Raw genomic sequence first — 19,615 nt, 5'->3', positions numbered from 1 at the left:
TGTGGCCGGCCCCTTAAGAGAAGATCGTGGCCGGCCCTTGGCTTGGTCACCAAGCCTTGGGTCGGCCCTCTCTTGGACACCAAGAAGGGCTTTTATTTGGATAGACTTGAGGCTTTAATGAGGCTACGACAGAGTCCTAGAAGAGAAATTGGTTTTGTCCTTCTGATGAGCTTGAGTATCTCGTGTTCGCCCCGAACACACAACTCAAGTTCATCAATAATAGCTCATTCCACTAGAGAGTAATTATTGCATTACCGCACCAATCCCAAATTACATTATGTGATCCTCCTTATCATGAGTGTGTTAGTCTCCCTATGTTTAAGATAACAAATGTCCACTAATTAAGTAAGTTACTGACAACTCACTTAATTAATATCTAGCTCTAAGAGTAGTACCACTCAACCTCATTATCATGTCGGACTAAGTCCACCTGCAGGGTTTAACATGACAATCCTTATGAGCTCCTCTTGGGGACATTCTCAACCTAGATTACTAGGACACAGTTTCCTTCTATAATCAACAACACACACTATAAGTAATATCATATCTCAACTTATCGGGCCTATTGATTTATCAAGCTAAATCTTACCCTTTGATTAGTTAAAGAAATAAATACTAAATATATATGTTTGTTATTATATTAGGATTAAGAGCACACACTTCCATGATAACTAAGGTCTAGTTCTTTTATTAAGTCAGTATAAAAAGAACTTACCTAAAATGGTCCTACTCAATACACTTAGTGTGTACTAGTGTAATTTATTAGTCAAGATAAACAAATACCTAATTACACTACAACTATTCCAATGGTTTGTTCCTTTCCATCTTAGTCGTGAGCAACTGTTTATAATTTATAAAAAACTGATAACATGATCTTCTGTGTGTGACACCACTCACCATGTTATCTACATTATAAATTAATTGAACAACTACACTTAACAAATAAAATGTAGATATTTGACCAATGTGATTCTTTTATTTCATAAATAAATATTTACAAAAGCTAGGCTTTTAGTATACACTCTAATAAAGGTCACACAGTTGTGTGGATTCACACGGCCGTGACCTTCTCTACCTCTGGAATGTTGGCATGACCGTGTGCTGCTTGGCCACGAGGTGATTGGCATGGTCGTGCCATTCGGAACGGCCATGGCCCTCTTTATGTAACAGGCCACCCTTCCTACTACTACTCTGAGGGTGACTGTTACTTACTTAAACTCTACTTAACCGAAGTTACTTACTCTAATATCAGAAATATTTAAAATTCTACGGAGAAATAATCTGAGCATAAAACTCCATCATTTATTTGAATTCTTACTACACTTTATAGCAAGCATACATGCAAGCAGGTAGTAATTATGCTGCCACCAATTAAAACATCTCACTGCAATTTCGTAACAACTAAATAAACAACTAAGAGGCATTTGCAGATACTTTGGCAGGTAACAAAAAAAACACAAAGGCATTTTCAAATAAACACCTCCAGCCGAATTCCAAGATTTCCAGCAAGCAACATAATTTTCAAAGGCAGGTAAACACTTCGGCAGTGCTACAAGACGTTTCAGCAATACAAGGTAACCAAAACAGGTGCTGGTCCCCAAAACTCAACTCAGCATAATAAAGCAATTAAAGCATACTCAATTAGAAGAGTGACCTACGGTTTAGGCATTTTCAAATAAACACCTCCAGCCGAATTCCAAGATTTCCAGCAAGCAACATAATTTTCAAAGGCAGGTAAACACTTCGGCAGTGCTACAAGATGTTTCAGCAATACAAGGTAACCAAAACAGGTGCTGGTCCCCAAAACTCAACTCAGCATAATAAAGCAATTAAAGCATACTCAATTAGAAGAGTGACCTACGGTTTATCATGGATTTCCCAGGTGTACAGCAACTAAAACTTCTATTAACACACACCACCAAAAGTGAGGTACACATCTAAACTACAGCCACCCGTAAACTCATTAACAGAAGATCTATTTCAATAACAGGACTAGCATATCAAATAAACGAGTTATACATCTAAGTGTTATGAGTTCATAATTATTGTATGTATATCAAGTTGACTACAGAATCGTATATGTCAGCAATGCCATATATTGCAATTAAATCAGTGGATAGTATTGACCTCTTAGCAGTGTCAAAACTAAAACAGGTAGCATGCAAATCAAAACTCCAAATTTAACATTAACCTACTGTATACTGCATCAAAACAACTCTAGAAATTCATTAGAACTAAAGCATTTAAGTAACTTCAAAACAGCAAAACCAATAACGTTTCCAGTACTGGCAATACAATCAAACAAATACTTCTTAACAATTGAATAAAGATTCCAAATAAATTCTTTCTTGGTCCCGTGGCTTCCATAGTTCAACATCACACACGTTATAGCATCTCCTTGTCGCCTTCTTCTATACCACTTTAGCCTTTCCTTTATTTTTATCTATATCTGCAGTAGGAGGAAAAAGTAGTATCTATAAGCTAAAAGCTTAGTAAGTGCTTTCTACTCACAAAATCCGATAAGGAATGCATAAACATAAAAGACAACAGGAAGTACATGCTCAACATGAAAATAGCAGATAGAACTACATCATGCATCTCTAAAGGAAACAACCATTTAACTTGCTAGAATTTGCAACTGAGACAAAAGAGCTTGTTCTGTTTGTTTCCAAATTAATACTTTTATACTTTAAAATAATATTCAACTTTACTTGGGCCCGGCATTGTACCACTTTGCGCGCCTTTCTTAATGAGAATTGAGGTAGCTAATCCCAAAACCATTAAGACACTTCTAGACCTTATGTCTAGGGGCAACTTGGAGCCCATCCTTTGGATATTGTGTCCGGTACATGCCCTTTAAAAGTAAAATACTTTTCCTTATATCCTTCTTAAAATACTTCTTGTAATAAAATGCCTTGGCATTGATTCTAAATTCTGGAATTTAGGATCAGATTGTGTCTTAGTCTTTCTTTACTTGCACTTCTCTCACTTATTCATTATACATGAGATTCCAAAGCATATATCACTAATATAAGCCAGTACTTATTCAAACTAATCTCCACAGAGTTTTAAAAACGACTGCACTACTGGTAAGTAACATGGTATATTGCAAACCGAATTTTAACAGTCCATAACAAAACTGCATGGAAAAGTTTTCCCTAGTTAGGCTCATGGTAGTAAAAGTTTTCACATCTCAAGCTTGAATAAACTAACTCATTCTTGACTCCTAAAAATCATGCAATCATACTATAACTTGAAGAAATTTATATCTACTTAAACATGCTTGAAGTGTAAGGTAAATACACCTAACTATCATGCTGTGGTAATCAAGGAACCCTCAAAACTTCTGTTCGTGCCCTAAATAAAACACATCAACAGATTGAAATCAGCTTAAACCGAATTGGCTAGAGCAAAGGTCAAATCCGAAACCATATGCTAGGATGAAAGGATACTGTTATCATTTTACAACAAAACGCAAGATAAAAATCCGAGAGCTACTCCTACCGCAGATGAGAAACACTTACTTCGGGTTCTTGGACTTACAACCGAAGAAAAGGGTTGCTAGGGTTCGGCGAGACTCGAAATCACAGCACCTTCTACGCGTCCACGGGCTCTCCACGTCGGGGAGATCACGAGGATGAGAAGGATTCTCGGAAAAACCCCTCGCCGGCCGCCGGAGGAGGAACCCTAACCTTGCTGCGTTTCCGCCCGAGACCGTCGCGCGCCGTCGCGAGAGAAAGAAAGGGCAAATAGGGTTTTCGACGAGAAAGGGAAAACTTAATCCCTTTATAACTAGGTTTTTCTATTACTAACTATACCTTAAATATAATCCGTTCTTTCCTTAATTAACATAACTCGCTGGCACAGTTGGTTGGGTCGAATACTGCTTGGGCCGAGAGACTGGGTTCGAATCCTGCCGCGTCCACTTTTTATTTCCACTTTCCTAACTACCGCTTAAATACGCTTCGTTACATATATAGTTAACGAAATGGTTCCCAGCTCAGTCGGTTGCGTCGTGTCCGGCTTAACTTGGGTTCGGGGTTGTGGGTTCGAACCCTAGCTCTTGCATTTTTTTTTTTTAAAACTTTCTCCACTTGGTAAAAATACCAAACGGACTCAAAAAATTGCATAAAAATATTCTAAAAATTCCTAAAAATCTCTAGAATATTTCAAAAGCATCTTTAAATATTTTTAAAGATATTCAGAACTCAAAATAGGGAAAATTGGGTCGTTACAATTCCCCATACCTTATAAAAAGTTCGTCCTCGAACTTAGAATAGTTCTGGATATTTCTACCTCATACTGTCCTCTCGTTCCCAAGTGACTTCCTCGTGCTTCTGGTTCTGCCAGACGACCTTCACTAGTGGCACTTCTTTGTTCCTTAGTCTCTTGACTGCTCTATCCACTATCTGTGTAGGTCTACTCTCATAACTAAGATCTTCTTGGATCTGCACTGACTGAGGTTCAATCACTTGGCTAGGGTCATGAAGACACTTCTTTAACATGGAGACATGAAACACATTGTGTATTGCTGACATGTCTTGTGGTAATTCTAGCTTGTAAGCTACCTTCCCAATCCTGTCCGTGATCAGGTAAGGTCCTACATAGCGAGGACTTAATTTGCCCTTCTTGCCAAATCTCATCACTCCCTTCATAGGAGCAACTTTGAGAAAAACTGAATCTCCTACTTGAAATTCCAGTGGCCTACGGCGTGTGTCAGCATAGCTTTTCTGTCTACTCTGGGCAGTCTCAATCCTCTGTCTGATTTTCTGAATAGCCTGAGTGGTTTCTTCTATCAGCTCTGTCTGAATGCCCAGCTCTACTTCCATTTCCTTTCTTTCACCTGCTTCTTGCCAGCATATAGGTGATCTGCACTTTCTGCCATACAACGCCTCATATGGTGCCATCCTGATGGTGGCTTGGTAGCTGTTGTTGTAGGCAAACTCAGCTAAGCACAGATACTTGCACCAATCGCCTTTAAAATCTAGTGCACAAGCCACGAGCATATCTTCTAGGATCCGATTTACTCGCTCCGTCTGTCCATCGGTCCGAGGATGGAAGGCATCTTGAACTTGAGTTTGGTGCCTAGTGCGATCGAACACTCCCCAAGTGAGAGGTGAAGCGCCCATCTCTATCGAAACAATAGATTTGGGAACTCTATGAAGTCGATCACCTCTTTATCATATGCCAGCTGCTCTATAGAGTGAGACACTTTGATGGCTAGAAAATGGCCAGACTTGGTCAATCGTCCACTATCACCCATATCGCATCATATCCATTTGTGGTTCTTGGGAGACCTGTTATGAAATCCATGGATATGTCTTCCCACTTCCACTGGTATTGGAAGAGGTTGTAAAACTCCTCCTGGTATCTTTGACCTCTTGACATGTCAGGCAGGTATTGACATATTTAGCTACATCTCTTTGAGTCCGCACCACCGAACTTCCATTTCACGTCTTGGTACATCTTGGTAGAACCGGGATGCATGGAGTATGGTGTACTATGGGCTTCTTCTAAAATTTTCTTTCTCGACTCTTCATCATTGGGAACACAAAGGCGATTTCCCGATAAAGAATTCCCTGATACTCGAAATTCTGAACTTCCTTCTTCTTGTATCCCTTGCTTGATCTTTTGAATATCTGGATCTTCGCTTTGCTTCTTCTGTATATCCTCAAGCAGGGTTGACTCTGGGTCAATGCAGAAAGTTGCCCATAAATAATTTCAAGTCCGAAATCTGATAACTCCTTCTGTAGTGGCAGGGCTAATGATGATAAGGACATCAAGGATGCACTGGATTTTCTGCTTAGTGCATCTGCCACTTTATTAGCTTTACCTGGGTGGTAGAGGATTTCACAGTCATATTCTTTGACCAACTCTAGCCACCTACGCTGCCTCATGTTTAAGTCCTTCTGAGTAAAGAAGTACTTAAGACTCTGATGGTCTGTGAAGATTCTGCACTGGACTCCATACAAATAGTGTCGCCAGAGTTTCAGTGCAAAGACCACAGCTGCCAGCTCAAGATCATGAGTGGGGTAGTTCTTCTCGTAGTCTTTGAGTTGTCTGGAAGCATAAGCTATAACTTTTCCTTCCTGCATGAGTACAGCTCCTAAGCCCATCTTGGAAGCATCACTGTAGATGTCAAAACTCTTGTCATCCTCTGGAACAGTCAGTATAGGAGCATTGGTCAGTCTCCTCTTGAGTTCTTGAAAACTCTGCTCACATTTATCTGACCATTCAAACTTCTTGTCCTTCCTGGTGAGGGCTGTAAGTGGAGAGGCTATCCTGGAAAAGTCCTCCACAAATTTCCTGTAGTACCCAGCTAAACCAAGGAAGCTTCTGATCTCCCTGGCATTCTTGGGTCTCTTCCAGTTGCTGACCGCTTCTACTTTAGCTGGATCTACCTGAATACCTTCTTTTGAAACAATGTGACCTAGAAATGCCACCTGTTCCAACCAGAACTCGCACTTTGAGAATTTAGCATAGAGTTGCTTTTGTCGAAGGGTCTGCAGAACTATTCTCAAGTGCGTGTCACGCTCCTCTGAAGTTCTGGAATAGACTAGAATGTCGTCTATGAACACAATGACAAACTTGTAGAGGTATTCTCTGAACACTCTATTCATCAAGTCCATGAAGACTGCAGGTGCATTAGTCACACCAAAAGGCATGACTACGAATTCGTAGTGTCCGTATCTGGTCCTGAAAGCTGTTCTGGGTATGTCACTCTCCTTCACTTTCAACTGATGGTACCCAGAGCGCAGATCTATCTTGGAGAACACTGTTGCACCTTTCAATTGATCAAATAAATCATCGATCCTGGGCAGTGGATACTTGTTCTTGATGGTCACCTGATTCAGAGCCCTATAATCTATGCACATCCGCATAGATCCATCCTTCTTCTTGACAAACAACACAGGAGCTCCCCATGGTGAGTGACTAGGGCGAATGAAACCCTTGTCAAGCAGCTCCTGAAGTTGTTCTTGTAGCTCTTTCAACTCTGCTGGGGACATGCGGTATGGAGCTTTTGAAATTGGACCGGTACCAGGAACCAGTTCAATCTCAAACTCCACCTCTCTATTGGGAGGTAGTCCAGGTAGCTCTTCTGGGAATACCTCTGGATACTCACAGACTACCCGAACTTCCTCCTGCTTAGGTCTTTCTTCTTCCTCTGTACTCACAATGAATGCAAGAAAACCAGCACACCCTTTAGCTAACATCTGGTGAGCTGTGAGAGAAGAGAGGAATTTCTGGGTCTTCCTCTTTGGTACTCCTGTAAATTCAAAGGATGGTTCACCTTCTGGACTAAAGATCACTTTTCTTCTGCGGCAGTCCACTGAAGCACTGTACTTGCTGAGGAAATCCATACCCAAAATGATATCGAAATCCTGCATAGCGAGGACTACCAGATTAACACATAGCTCTCGGTCTGAAATTCTGACTGGTGCGGACCGAAGCCACTGACTAGATTCCATGACTTCCCCAGAAGGTAGGGTTGTCAGGAACTTGGAATTCATGCTTATAGGTACCTGTAATTCTTTGGCAAAAGGTATGGATACAAAAGAATGGGTCGCCCAGTGTCAAATAGTGCGGTAGCTATATGTTGAAAAATAACTACTTGACTCATTACGGAGTGGAGGCACTAGCGACTTCCTCTTTAGGGAGAATACTCGACATTGTCAAAGGCTGGAACTGGTGGAGCTTCCAACCTTCCTTGACTGATCTGAGGTCCTTCCAGAGTTGCAGGCATATAATGTAGTTGAGGCTTGGCTCCATATTGTATTGGCTGTGGCTAGGGTGCTTTGAACTTGTTAGGACACTGTTTGGCCATGTGTCCTTCTTGACCACAAGAATAACATCTAGTCTTACCCAAGAGATAGGCTCCTGGATGTGTTCTCCCACATTTAGGGCAGGGAAGGAGCTTAGTCTGTTTGGTTTCTGGTCCTCCCTTCTGGTTACTTCCTGAATCCCACTGCTTTCTTTTAGTGCCCTTGCCTTTCCAGTTCTGATTATTTGACTGGGGTTTCTGATTTCCCCCAGTCTTGGTCTCCATCTTGATTGGCTTGTGTTGCTCTCTTTGTGCCTTCATGCTGCTCAGGTAGTGCTCAGCTACTAAGGCTCTACTGACCAACTCTTCTCCAGTCAGGGGCTGATGAGTCCCACTACTCACATTAAGTGATATCACAGGCTTCAGCATTCTGAGCATTAGTCTGACTCGCTCCTTCTCTGTACTTACTAGTTCTGGGCAGAGACAAGCTAGCCTGTTGAATCTTTTAACTGCTTCCTCCACTGTCAGATCCCCCTGTCTGAACTCCATAAACTCCTCGTAGTTCTTGTTGGTGATCTTTTGGCGAAAGAACTCGTCGTAGAACTCTGTCTCAAAATCAATCCATCTCATCTGATTGACTACCCTCTTGCTTTTGACTCTCTCCCACCACATGCGTGCGTCTCCAGTCAGGCAGAAGGAGGCACACTTGACCTTCTCGACTTCTGGCCAGTCAAGAAGCTCCATGGTGCTCTCCAGTGTCTTGAACCAAGCTTGGGCATCCCAGGGCTCAGTCGTGCCTGAGAAGCTCTCTGGTTTCAGTTTCAGCCATTGTATAAGGTAAGCTTCTTGTCTCTGGGGTGCTGTGGCGACTCCCTGGGTAGCTGGTGGAACCTCAGTTACCACTGGAGTCTCCACAGTTACTGTTTGAGGAGTAGGAGGGACTGGTTGTTGATTTGCCATCAGATTGGCAATTACTTGCTGCTGCTCAGCTACTTGTTTCTGAAGTTGGGCAACAACTTCAGAAAGATTGGGCTCAGTTGAGCCTGGCCTCTCTTCCTCCTGAACTTGGTCCTCAGTACGAGCGGTACGGGGACGTCCTCTTCTCGACATCTAGTTAAACAAATAAGAAAATTTGATGATTTCTCTACCCTTTCTAAACATACCAATTTATATATTAAGAAAGGAAATAGCTAAAAGAATAAAACTCTTATCTTACTCATTCACTTATAACTATCAATCCATACTGCAAATAATAATGTAAATAAAGGAAAGCAATAAAGAAAGAACATAAATACTTTCTTACTTGAAAGCGGCAAAGATGATGCTGATGTGTGTGTGATGCTGGAGAATGGAACCTGCTCTGATACCAACTGTAATAGGCCACCCTTCCTACTACTACTCTGAGGGTGACTGTTACTTACTTAAACTCTACTTAACCGAAGTTACTTACTCTAATATCAGAAATATTTAAAATTCTACGGAGAAATAATCTGAGCATAAAACTCCATCATTTATTTGAATTCTTACTACACTTTATAGCAAGCATACATGCAAGCAGGTAGTAATTATGCTGCCACCAATTAAAACATCTCACTGCAATTTCGTAACAACTAAATAAACAACTAAGAGGCATTTGCAGATACTTTGGCAGGTAACAAAAAAAAACACAAAGGCATTATCAAATAAACACCTCCAGCCGAATTCCAAGATTTCCAGCAAGCAACATAATTTTCAAAGGCAGGTAAACACTTCGGCAGTGCTACAAGACGTTTCAGCAATACAAGGTAACCAAAACAGGTGCTAGTCCCCAAAACTCAACTCAGCATAATAAAGCAATTAAAGCATACTCAATTAGAAGAGTGACCTACGGTTTAGGCATTTTCAAATAAACACCTCCAGCCGAATTCCAAGATTTCCAGCAAGCAACATAATTTTCAAAGGCAGGTAAACACTTCGGCAGTGCTACAAGACGTTTCAGCAATACAAGGTAACCAAAACAGGTGCTGGTCCCCAAAACTCAACTCAGCATAATAAAGCAATTAAAGCATACTCAATTAGAAGAGTGACCTACGGTTTATCATGGATTTCCCAGGTGTACAGCAACTAAAACTTCTATTAACACACACCACCAAAAGTGAGGTACACATCTAAACTACAGCCACCCTTAAACTCATTAACAGAAGATCTATTTCAATAACAGGACTAGCATATCAAATAAACGAGTTATACATCTAAGTGTTATGAGTTCATAATTATTGTATGTATATCAAGTTGACTACAGAATCGTATATGTCAGCAATGCCATATATTGCAATTAAATCAGTGGATAGTATTGACCTCTTAGCAGTGTCAAAACTAAAACAGGTAGCATGCAAATCAAAACTCCAAATTTAACATTAACCTACTGTATACTGCATCAAAACAACTCTAGAAATTCATTAGAACTAAAGCATTTAAGTAACTTCAAAACAGCAAAACCAATAACGTTTCCAGTACTGGCAATACAATCAAACAAATACTTCTTAACAATTGAATAAAGATTCTAAATAAATTCTTTCTTGGTCCCGTGGCTTCCATAGTTCAACATCACACACGTTATAGCATCTCCTTGTCGCCTTCTTCTATACCACTTTAGCCTTTCCTTTATTTTTATCTATATCTGCAGTAGGAGGAAAAAGTAGTATCTATAAGCTAAAAGCTTAGTAAGTGCTTTCTACTCACAAAATCCGATAAGGAATGCATAAACATAAAAGACAACAGGAAGTACATGCTCAACATGAAAATAGCAAATAGAACTACATCATGCATCTCTAAAGGAAACAACCATTTAACTTGCTAGAATTTGCAACTGAGACAAAAGAGCTTGTTCTGTTTGTTTCCAAATTAATACTTTTATACTTTAAAATAATATTCAACTTTACTTGGGCCCGGCATTGTACCACTTTGCGCGCCTTTCTTAATGAGAATTGAGGTAGCTAATCCCAAAACCATTAAGACACTTCTAGACCTTATGTCTAGGGGCAACTTGGAGCCCATCCTTTGGACATTGTGTCCGGTACATGCCCTTTAAAAGTAAAATACTTTTCCTTATATCCTTCTTAAAATACTTCTTGTAATAAAATGCCTTGGCATTGATTCTAAATTCTGGAATTTAGGATCAGATTGTGTCTTAGTCTTTCTTTACTTGCACTTCTCTCACTTATTCATTATACATGAGATTCCAAAGCATATATCACTAATATAAGCCAGTACTTATTCAAACTAATCTCCACAGAGTTTTAAAAACGACTGCACTACTGGTAAGTAACATGGTATATTGCAAACCGAATTTTAACAGTCCATAACAAAACTGCATGGAAAAGTTTTCCCTAGTTAGGCTCATGGCAGTAAAAGTTTTCACATCTCAAGCTTGAATAAACTAACTCATTCTTGACTCCTAAAAATCATGCAATCATACTATAACTTGAAGAAATTTATATCTACTTAAACATGCTTGAAGTGTAAGGTAAATACACCTAACTATCATGCTGTGGTAATCAAGGAACCCTCAAAACTTCTGTTCGTGCCCTAAATAAAACACATCAACAGATTGAAATCAGCTTAAACCGAATTGGCTAGAGCAAAGGTCAAATCCGAAACCATATGCTAGGATGAAAGGCTACTGTTATCATTTTACAACAAAACGCAAGATAAAAATCCGAGAGCTACTCCTACCGCAGGTGAGAAACACTTACTTCGGGTTCTTGGACTTACAACCGAAGAAAAGGGTTGCTAGGGTTCGGCGAGACTCGAAATCACAGCACCTTCTACGCGTCCACGGGCTCTCCACGTCGGGGAGATCACGAGGATGAGAAGGATTCTCGGGAAAACCCCTCGCCGGCCGCCGGAGGAGGAACCCTAACCTTGCTGCGTTTCCGCCCGAGACCGTCGCGCGCCGTCGCGAGAGAAAGAAAGGGCAAATAGGGTTTTCGACGAGAAAGGGAAAACTTAATCCCTTTATAACTAGGTTTTTCTATTACTAACTATACCTTAAATATAATCCGTTCTTTCCTTAATTAACATAACTCGCTGGCACAGTTGGTTGGGTCGAATACTGCTTGGGCCGAGAGACTGGGTTCGAATCCTGCCGCGTCCACTTTTTATTTCCACTTTCCTAACTACCGCTTAAATACGCTTCGTTACATATATAGTTAACGAAATGGTTCCCAGCTCAGTCGGTTGCATCGTGTCCGGCTTAACTTGGGTTCGGGGTTGTGGGTTCGAGCCCTAGCTCTTGCATTTTTTTTTTTTTTTTTAACTTTCTCCACTTGGTAAAAATACCAAACGGACTCAAAAAAATTGCATAAAAATATTCTAAAAATTCCTAAAAATCTCTAGAATATTTCAAAAGCATCTTTAAATATTTTTAAAGATATTCAGAACTCAAAATAGGGAAAATTGGGTCGTTACACTTTAAATCTGGATTACAAGCATGGTCGTGCCATTTGGCACGGCCGGAACATGTTATGGTCACACGGTCGTGTTGGCTACACGGCCCCAGCGCTTTTGCTCCATTTTCGCTCCAAATAACGCAGCAGGGTGGCATCAGTGGTGGTTTGCAGTGGCACAAAGGGGGAAACAACCCTCTTTAGTTCAGCAGCAGCAAAGGGAGGGAGAAGAGAGAGGAGAGAAAACCCTAATCAAATTAGGTTTTTCTTTGATGAAAAAAATTAATTAATCTATTCTCCTCATACATCTTCACAATGACTTGGAGATCAAGTCATCTCTCAGACCCAAAACCTAATAGTAACTTGATCTGTTGTCATTAAACTTGGTTCAAAACCAACCAACTTGGTTCATTATTAAACCAAACCAATTTTGGTTCATAACCAAACCAAAAGGGATCCAACCTTACCTACAAGTGATGTGGCCACCATCACTTCCAATCCAATAAATATCTTCCATATTTGCTCCTCGTCTAGTCCTACCATATTTAATCTCTATCAATATAAGAATTTAATTCACAAACTTATTTTATGTCTTTCGGATATACACATAGTGCGTGTGACCCAATAGGTTCCTAGTTTATGTTGGCAGTCCATAATTAACCATTAATTTTGATTGATCATGAGTAACACCTAGTAATACATCATGATCCCTAATTAAATAAAAACTCATAGTTAATCCTAGAGCAATTCTGAATCCTTCAATAGTTACAATTATTAGTACGTCTTTTCATTTCACTTATCTTATACCCACTTGGTTCAAGAAATAATCTATATATCAGTCTCCACTAGGCTAACTACGTCACATCTAGCCAAAGTAATAGTTTCTTATCTTGTGGATTCAAATTACTCAAACACGTGTCCAAGAAGATCATCCTCTTGATGTGTAATTGTTTGGTCAAAGACTTAAAAGTAATAATCCAAACAAGAGGTTATAGGGAATACGTCTCCTTATAAAAAGGAGTGGTGAATCCTCTATGGGTTATTCAAATACCTTTGGGCATATTGACTTATACCCAATCATCCCAGACTTACACCTACTAAGAGATAATTACCAAGATGTCAAAGTATAAGCCTTCATGACCAAGATGACTTAAATATCTCAAGTCTAAGGAAACTTGCACTCGAGCTGCAATGAAATCTTTGTCGACATGTAGAGAATCACTTGAAGTTGTTGGTGCAGTTAGCACTAACGATTTAATCCAGGTTTTGATGAATGACAAATAGGTTAAGTTAGTTTTGTTGTTGTCTGACACTTTGATCGAGTGTGCAAGAGAAGTCCAGACAGGTCGACGGGCTGACCGGATGTCTGGCACGAAGTCTAGCTTGGTCGACGGGCTGACCGGATAGCTGGAGAGAAGTCCAAGCGGGTCGACGGGCTGACCGGACGCTTGGTGAGAAGTCCAGCTAGGTCGACGGGCTGACCGGATAGCTGGCGAGAAGTCCAGACGGGCTGACCGGACGCTTGGCGAGAAGTCCAGACGGGTCGACGGGCTGACCGGACGTCTGGCAGGTAAGTGAGGTAAGTCACTGGAGGGGAGTGACTGCGAGGATGCGTTCCCGGGAAGGGAACATTAGGCGTCGATCCGGCTTAGATCCATTTCGGATATCTAAGTCGAGATCGTGACTAGATTCCGGTCTCGGAAAGACGGAATCTAAGTCATACTAACTTGTGCTAATTCATACTATTATAAAATGTGCTAATAATCTATGTTGCAGGTTATATATTGCCTCGGACTAACTTTGTTTTGCAGGAAAATGGAGTTTTCTGGAACAAGGTGGTCCGGGCGCTCGGAGGGGATCCGGGCGCCCGGAGGTCCGGGCGCCCGGAAGGCAAATTATATCCAGCCGAGTCGTCGCCACGTGGAGCATCACGGTTTGTGCAGCTACGTCACATTCCAGGCGCCCGGAGCAACATATAAAAGAAGCCCCAGGCAGGAGCTTCAGAATCAATCATCAATCTGAGAACTCTTCTACTGCTGGTCTTGTTGCTCTACGTTCCTGCGACGCCGACAAAGTGCTCCTTCAGTTTTTGGTTTATTTCTTTGTCGGTATTACTTTGTTTCATTAGCATTTCCTGTATTCATCTTGTAACTTTATTCGAATTGCTAGTGATTGCCCAACGAAAGTGGTCAAGGACCACAGGCCTTCGAGTAGGAGTCGTCACAGGCTCCGAACGAAGTAAAAAACAACTGTGTTCATTTACTTTTCCGCTGCGCTTATACTCGGTGTTTTTTTCGAATCGATATTCACCCCCCCCCCCTCTATCGAATCTAACGGTCCTACAAGTGGTATCAGAGCAGGTACCGCTCTGATTTGGTGCAACCACCAATCAGACTGGGGGTGAATTTTTTTTTTCTTTTTTTGTTTTCAGTTCGACGCTCAATTCTAAAACTGGTGCATCATTACTTTAATATTTTTATTAATCTAAATTGGTGTAACACGAATCTAGATTTTTTTTCTACTACTTATCTCTCTCTTCCCGCACTACTAATCCAAGACCAAGTCTTGGGATTTTGTTGTTTCTTTTCTTTCGTTTGTGCGCAGGACTAAAATGTCTCAGACAGAAGGATTCAGCACAGTACGACCTCCACTCTTCAACGAGGACGATTTTCCGTACTGGAAAAAGCGGATGGAGGTCTACCTCAAAACAGACTTCGACCAGTGGATGAGCATTATGAGACCCTACAAAATTCCAGTGGACAACTCCGGGAATCTACTGGATCCTGAAGACTGGACAGCAGACTTGAAGAAAAAGGCATCAACAGAAAATAAAGCGATCAACACTCTACAGTGTGGATTGACAAGAGAAGAACTAAACAGAGTCGGTCCACACAAAAATGCTAAAGAGCTATGGGACAAATTGATAGAACTGCACGAAGGAACGAGCGACGCCAAGGTAACAAAACGAGACCTGTTTTTAAATAAAATTTTTAATATAAAAATGCAGGAAGGTGAAACGGCGAATCAGCTCCACGCAAGAATCAAGGGCATCCTTAACGGGCTTCATACGATAGGCCACCAGATGAAAAATAGAGACTTAATAAGGTACGCATTAAATGCTTTTCCACGTAATAGTTTGTGGGCATCAATAGTGGATGCCTACAAAATTTCTAAAAATCTTTCTAAGTTAAAGTTAGATGAGCTTTTTTGTGAATTAGAATTACATGAACAAACTAATGCTGGAGCCGAGAAAGGTATAGCTTTATTTGCAGGCTCCACCAAAGAAAAGAAAAGCAAGTCTGAATTTGAAGAAGATTCCGACCAAGATTCTGAAGACGAAGAACACCTGGTGAACTTGGTAAGAAAAATGTTCACCAGGAGAAAAAGGAGCTTCAGCAAAAAGGATCTTCAAAAGATCAGTTCTCCATCAGAACAAAAGAACGTGACCTACTACGGCTGCAACAAAAAGGGACACTACAAGAACGAATGCCCAAAACTGAAGTTCGACAAACCGAAGCCAACCAAAAAGAAGGCCCTCAAAGCAACGTGGGACGACTCCTCGGACGAATCGGAGGAAGAAGAGTAGAAACATCAGAGCCACCTTGCACTGATGGCCCACGAAGCCGAAACAGAAGACGAGTCGGAAGATGAAGACGGGTCTGAACCCGAAACAAGCCACGAGTCCGTACTCGTTTCCGAAGGCCCGAATGAGGTATATTTTAATTTAAACAAAAAAATTTTAAAATTATTTCCTGTTTAAATAGTAAATTAATTAAAATAGAAAATGAAAACAAGTCACTTATTGAGGAAAATAAAAACCTCAAAGAACAAATCAAAAATTCAAATCCAACTCAAGATCTAACACTTGAGGAGGAAAATTTGTCATTCAAAAATGAGATCAAAAATTTAAAAGAAATGTTAGAAAAATTCACAACAAGATCAAAAAATCTAGACTTAATCCTAAATAATCAAAAAGCATGCTATAATAAAACCGGACTAGGATATAAGTCAAATTCAAATAAAACCTTTAAATCATTAATAACCCAATACAAATCAACCAATCTAGCTTGGGTTCCGAAAGCGTGCTTAACCACGCAAATAGGACTTAATCAATATTATATACCTAAAGAAAAAATACATTATATAAAATCGAATAAACCAAACCAAAATCCAAAATACAAACCTAAATTAAGTTTAAAATTTGAACACCTTAAAAATCAACAAAATTATCATCAAGTTAACCATAACTATAAAAGGAATCGACACAAACCTAAAACCAAAATTTAAATGAATGGCCAATAATTCAGGGGAAGGCTCCAGAATAACTGGCACCTCCAAAACTAACTTACCCGACAGGGTAACCCAAAATTTACCAACCCGGCAGGGTAATTAGGATTAGTTAAAAAGAGACCAAGTTTAACTTGAATCATGGTACTGGTGAAGTTTTTGGATGATAGTACGTTAGGGAAACTTGGGCATCGCATGTCTAGAAAGATATGGCTTCGATCTGGTGCATTTGGCCAAGTGGAACTAACCGAAGCTACCCTTAAATGGATCCTAATCAGTTAGACCAAGATTTAGTACTAAGCTCCGTGGATAGGACTATTCGGAAAATCTCGAAAGGTTGGTTACTTCTAATGACGTCCATGTGACACACCAAGCTTAGAAATTTATCCGAAGAATGCCTATTTGTGGAGACCAAAGCTAAATCTAAATCTAACACAAGTTAAACCAAAACTCCATAAGTAATTTCATCTCACAAAATCATACGATTCCCAGATTGATAATATAGATCGGGTGAGATGAATAAGGTTTAAAATTTTAATTTTAAATTTAAAAAATTAATTTCAAAATTTTAATTTTAAACTTAAAAAATTAATTTCAAAATTTTAATTTTAAATTTAAAAAATTAATTTCAAAATTTTAATTTTAAACTTAAAAAATTAATTTCAAAATTTTAATTTTAAACTTAAAAAATTAATTTCAAAATTTTAATTTTAAAACTTAAAAAAATTAATTTCAAAATTTTAATTTTAAAACTTAAAAAAAATTAATTTCAAAATTTTAATTTTAAACTTAAAAAATTAATTTCAAATTTTAATTTAAAACATAAAAATTAATTTCAAAATTTTAATTTTAAAAATTTTAATTTTAAACTTAAAAAATTAATTTCAAAATTTTTATTTTAAAACTTAAAAAATTAATTTCAAAATTTTAATTTTAAAATTTAAAAAAAATAATTTCAAAATTTTAATTTTAAACTTAAAAAATTAATTTCAAAATTTTAATTTTAAAACTTAAAAAATTAATTTCAAAATTTTAATTTTAAACTTAAAAAATTAATTTCAAAATTTTAATTTTAAAAATTTTAATTTTAAACTTAAAAAATTAATTTCAAAATTTTAATTTTAAAACTTAAAAAATTAATTTCAAAATTTTAATTTTAAAACTTAAAAAAATTTAATTTCAAAATTTTAATTTTAAACTTAAAAAATTAATTTCAAAATTTTATTTTTAAAACTTAAAAAATTAATTTCAAAATTTTAATTTTAAACTTAAAAAATTAATTTCAAAATTTTAATTTTAAACTTAAAAAATTAATTTTAAAATTTTAATTTTAAAACTTAAAAAATTAATTTCAAAATTTTAATTTTAAACTTAAAAAATAAATTTAAAAATTTTATTTTTAAATCTAAAAAATTAATTTCAAATTTTTAATTTTAAATTTAAAAAAAAAAAATTAATTTCAAAATTTTAATTTTAAACTTAAAAAATTAATTTTAAAATTTTAAACTTAAAAAATTAATTTGAAAATTTAAATTTTAAACTTAAAAAATTAATTTCAAAATTTTAATTTTAAAACTTAAAAAATTAATTTCAAAATTTTAATTTTAAATTTTAAAAAAAAATTAATTTCAAAATTTTAAACTTAAAAAAATTAATTTCAAAATTTTAGTTTTAAACTTAAAAGTTAATTTCAAAATTTTAATTTTAAACTTATAAATTAATTTCAAATCTTTAACACTTAACTTAAATAATGTTTACTCAAAAAGACTAACTTTAAATCCTACTTACTGTAGGAAACCAAGTGGATTTTGGACAGTGGTTGCTCCAAAATATGACTGGAGATAACACTAAGTTCACTCAACTCACTTACAAAAGCTTAGGAACAGTTGCCTTTGGAAACAACGGCAAACTAAAGGTAATTGGTATAGGTAATATTGAATTAAAATTAGACTTTATAATTACAAATGTTTTACTTGTTGAAAATTTTAAATATAATCTTCTGAGTATAAGTCAATTGTGTGATACTAGGTATAAGGTTAAATTTCTATCCACAGAGTGTCTAATCAAACATCTAAATAATCCTACAATAAGCCTAAAAGGTTTTAGAAAAGACAACATCTATGCCATCAACTTAACCATCTCTTCCATTAAATGTTATTTAACACAAAAAGAAGAAACTTGGTTATGGCATAGGCGGATGTCTCACACCAACTTCAGAAATATAAGTAAAATAAATGGACTTGTAAGAGGCTTACCAAAATTACCTAACTTAGATTCAACCATATGTAATGCTTGTCAACAAGGCAAACAAACTAAATCCACTCACAAACAAACAAATCAGCCACAAACTAACTCAATATTAGAACTTCTACATTTAGACCTTTTTGACTCCCATGGAGTCAAATCTATAAATGGAAACTTATATTGTTTAGTAATTATAGATGATTATTCTAGGTTTACTTGGGTAAAATTCTTAAAACATAAAGATGAAACTTTTGAAATTTTTACAAATTTTTGCAAACAAATTGAAAACGAAAAAGATATTAAAATTAAAAGAATTAGGAGTGACAACGGGGGAGAATTTAAAAATCACAATTTTAACAATTTCTGTCTTGAAAACGGTTACCATCATGAGTTCTCATGCCCTAAAACCCCCCAACAAAATGGGATTGTAGAAAGAAAAAATAGAACCTTATTTGAAGCTTCTAGAACAATGTTAAATGAGTATAACCTCCCTAAATACTTTTGGGCAGAAGCCGTTAGTACAGCCTGCTATGTACAGAACAGAACAACAATAAATAAAACCCATAACAAAACATTCTTCGAAATGTTTTATAATAAATAACCAAGTATAAAATATTTTAAAGTATTTGGGTGCCCAGTGTTTATCTTAAATACAAGAGAACACTTAGGAAAATTCACCTCTAAAATTGAAAATGGAATCTTTGTAGGATATTCCCTAAATAGTAGAGGCTATAGAATTTACAATAAGGTTACCTTAAAAATTGAAGAAACAACTAATGTAAAATTTAAAGAAACTAAACAAGACTTAGAACTTACACAATCACCTGAATTTGTTCCAGAAACCAACCAGACTCTAAGTCATGAAGAAGAGGAACAACATCAAGAAAATGAACCC

This window comes from Zingiber officinale, chromosome 4B (genome assembly GCF_018446385.1).
Source record: "Zingiber officinale cultivar Zhangliang chromosome 4B, Zo_v1.1, whole genome shotgun sequence".
Taxonomy (NCBI): domain Eukaryota; kingdom Viridiplantae; phylum Streptophyta; class Magnoliopsida; order Zingiberales; family Zingiberaceae; genus Zingiber; species Zingiber officinale.
Note: the sequence above shows the minus strand (reverse complement) of the source record.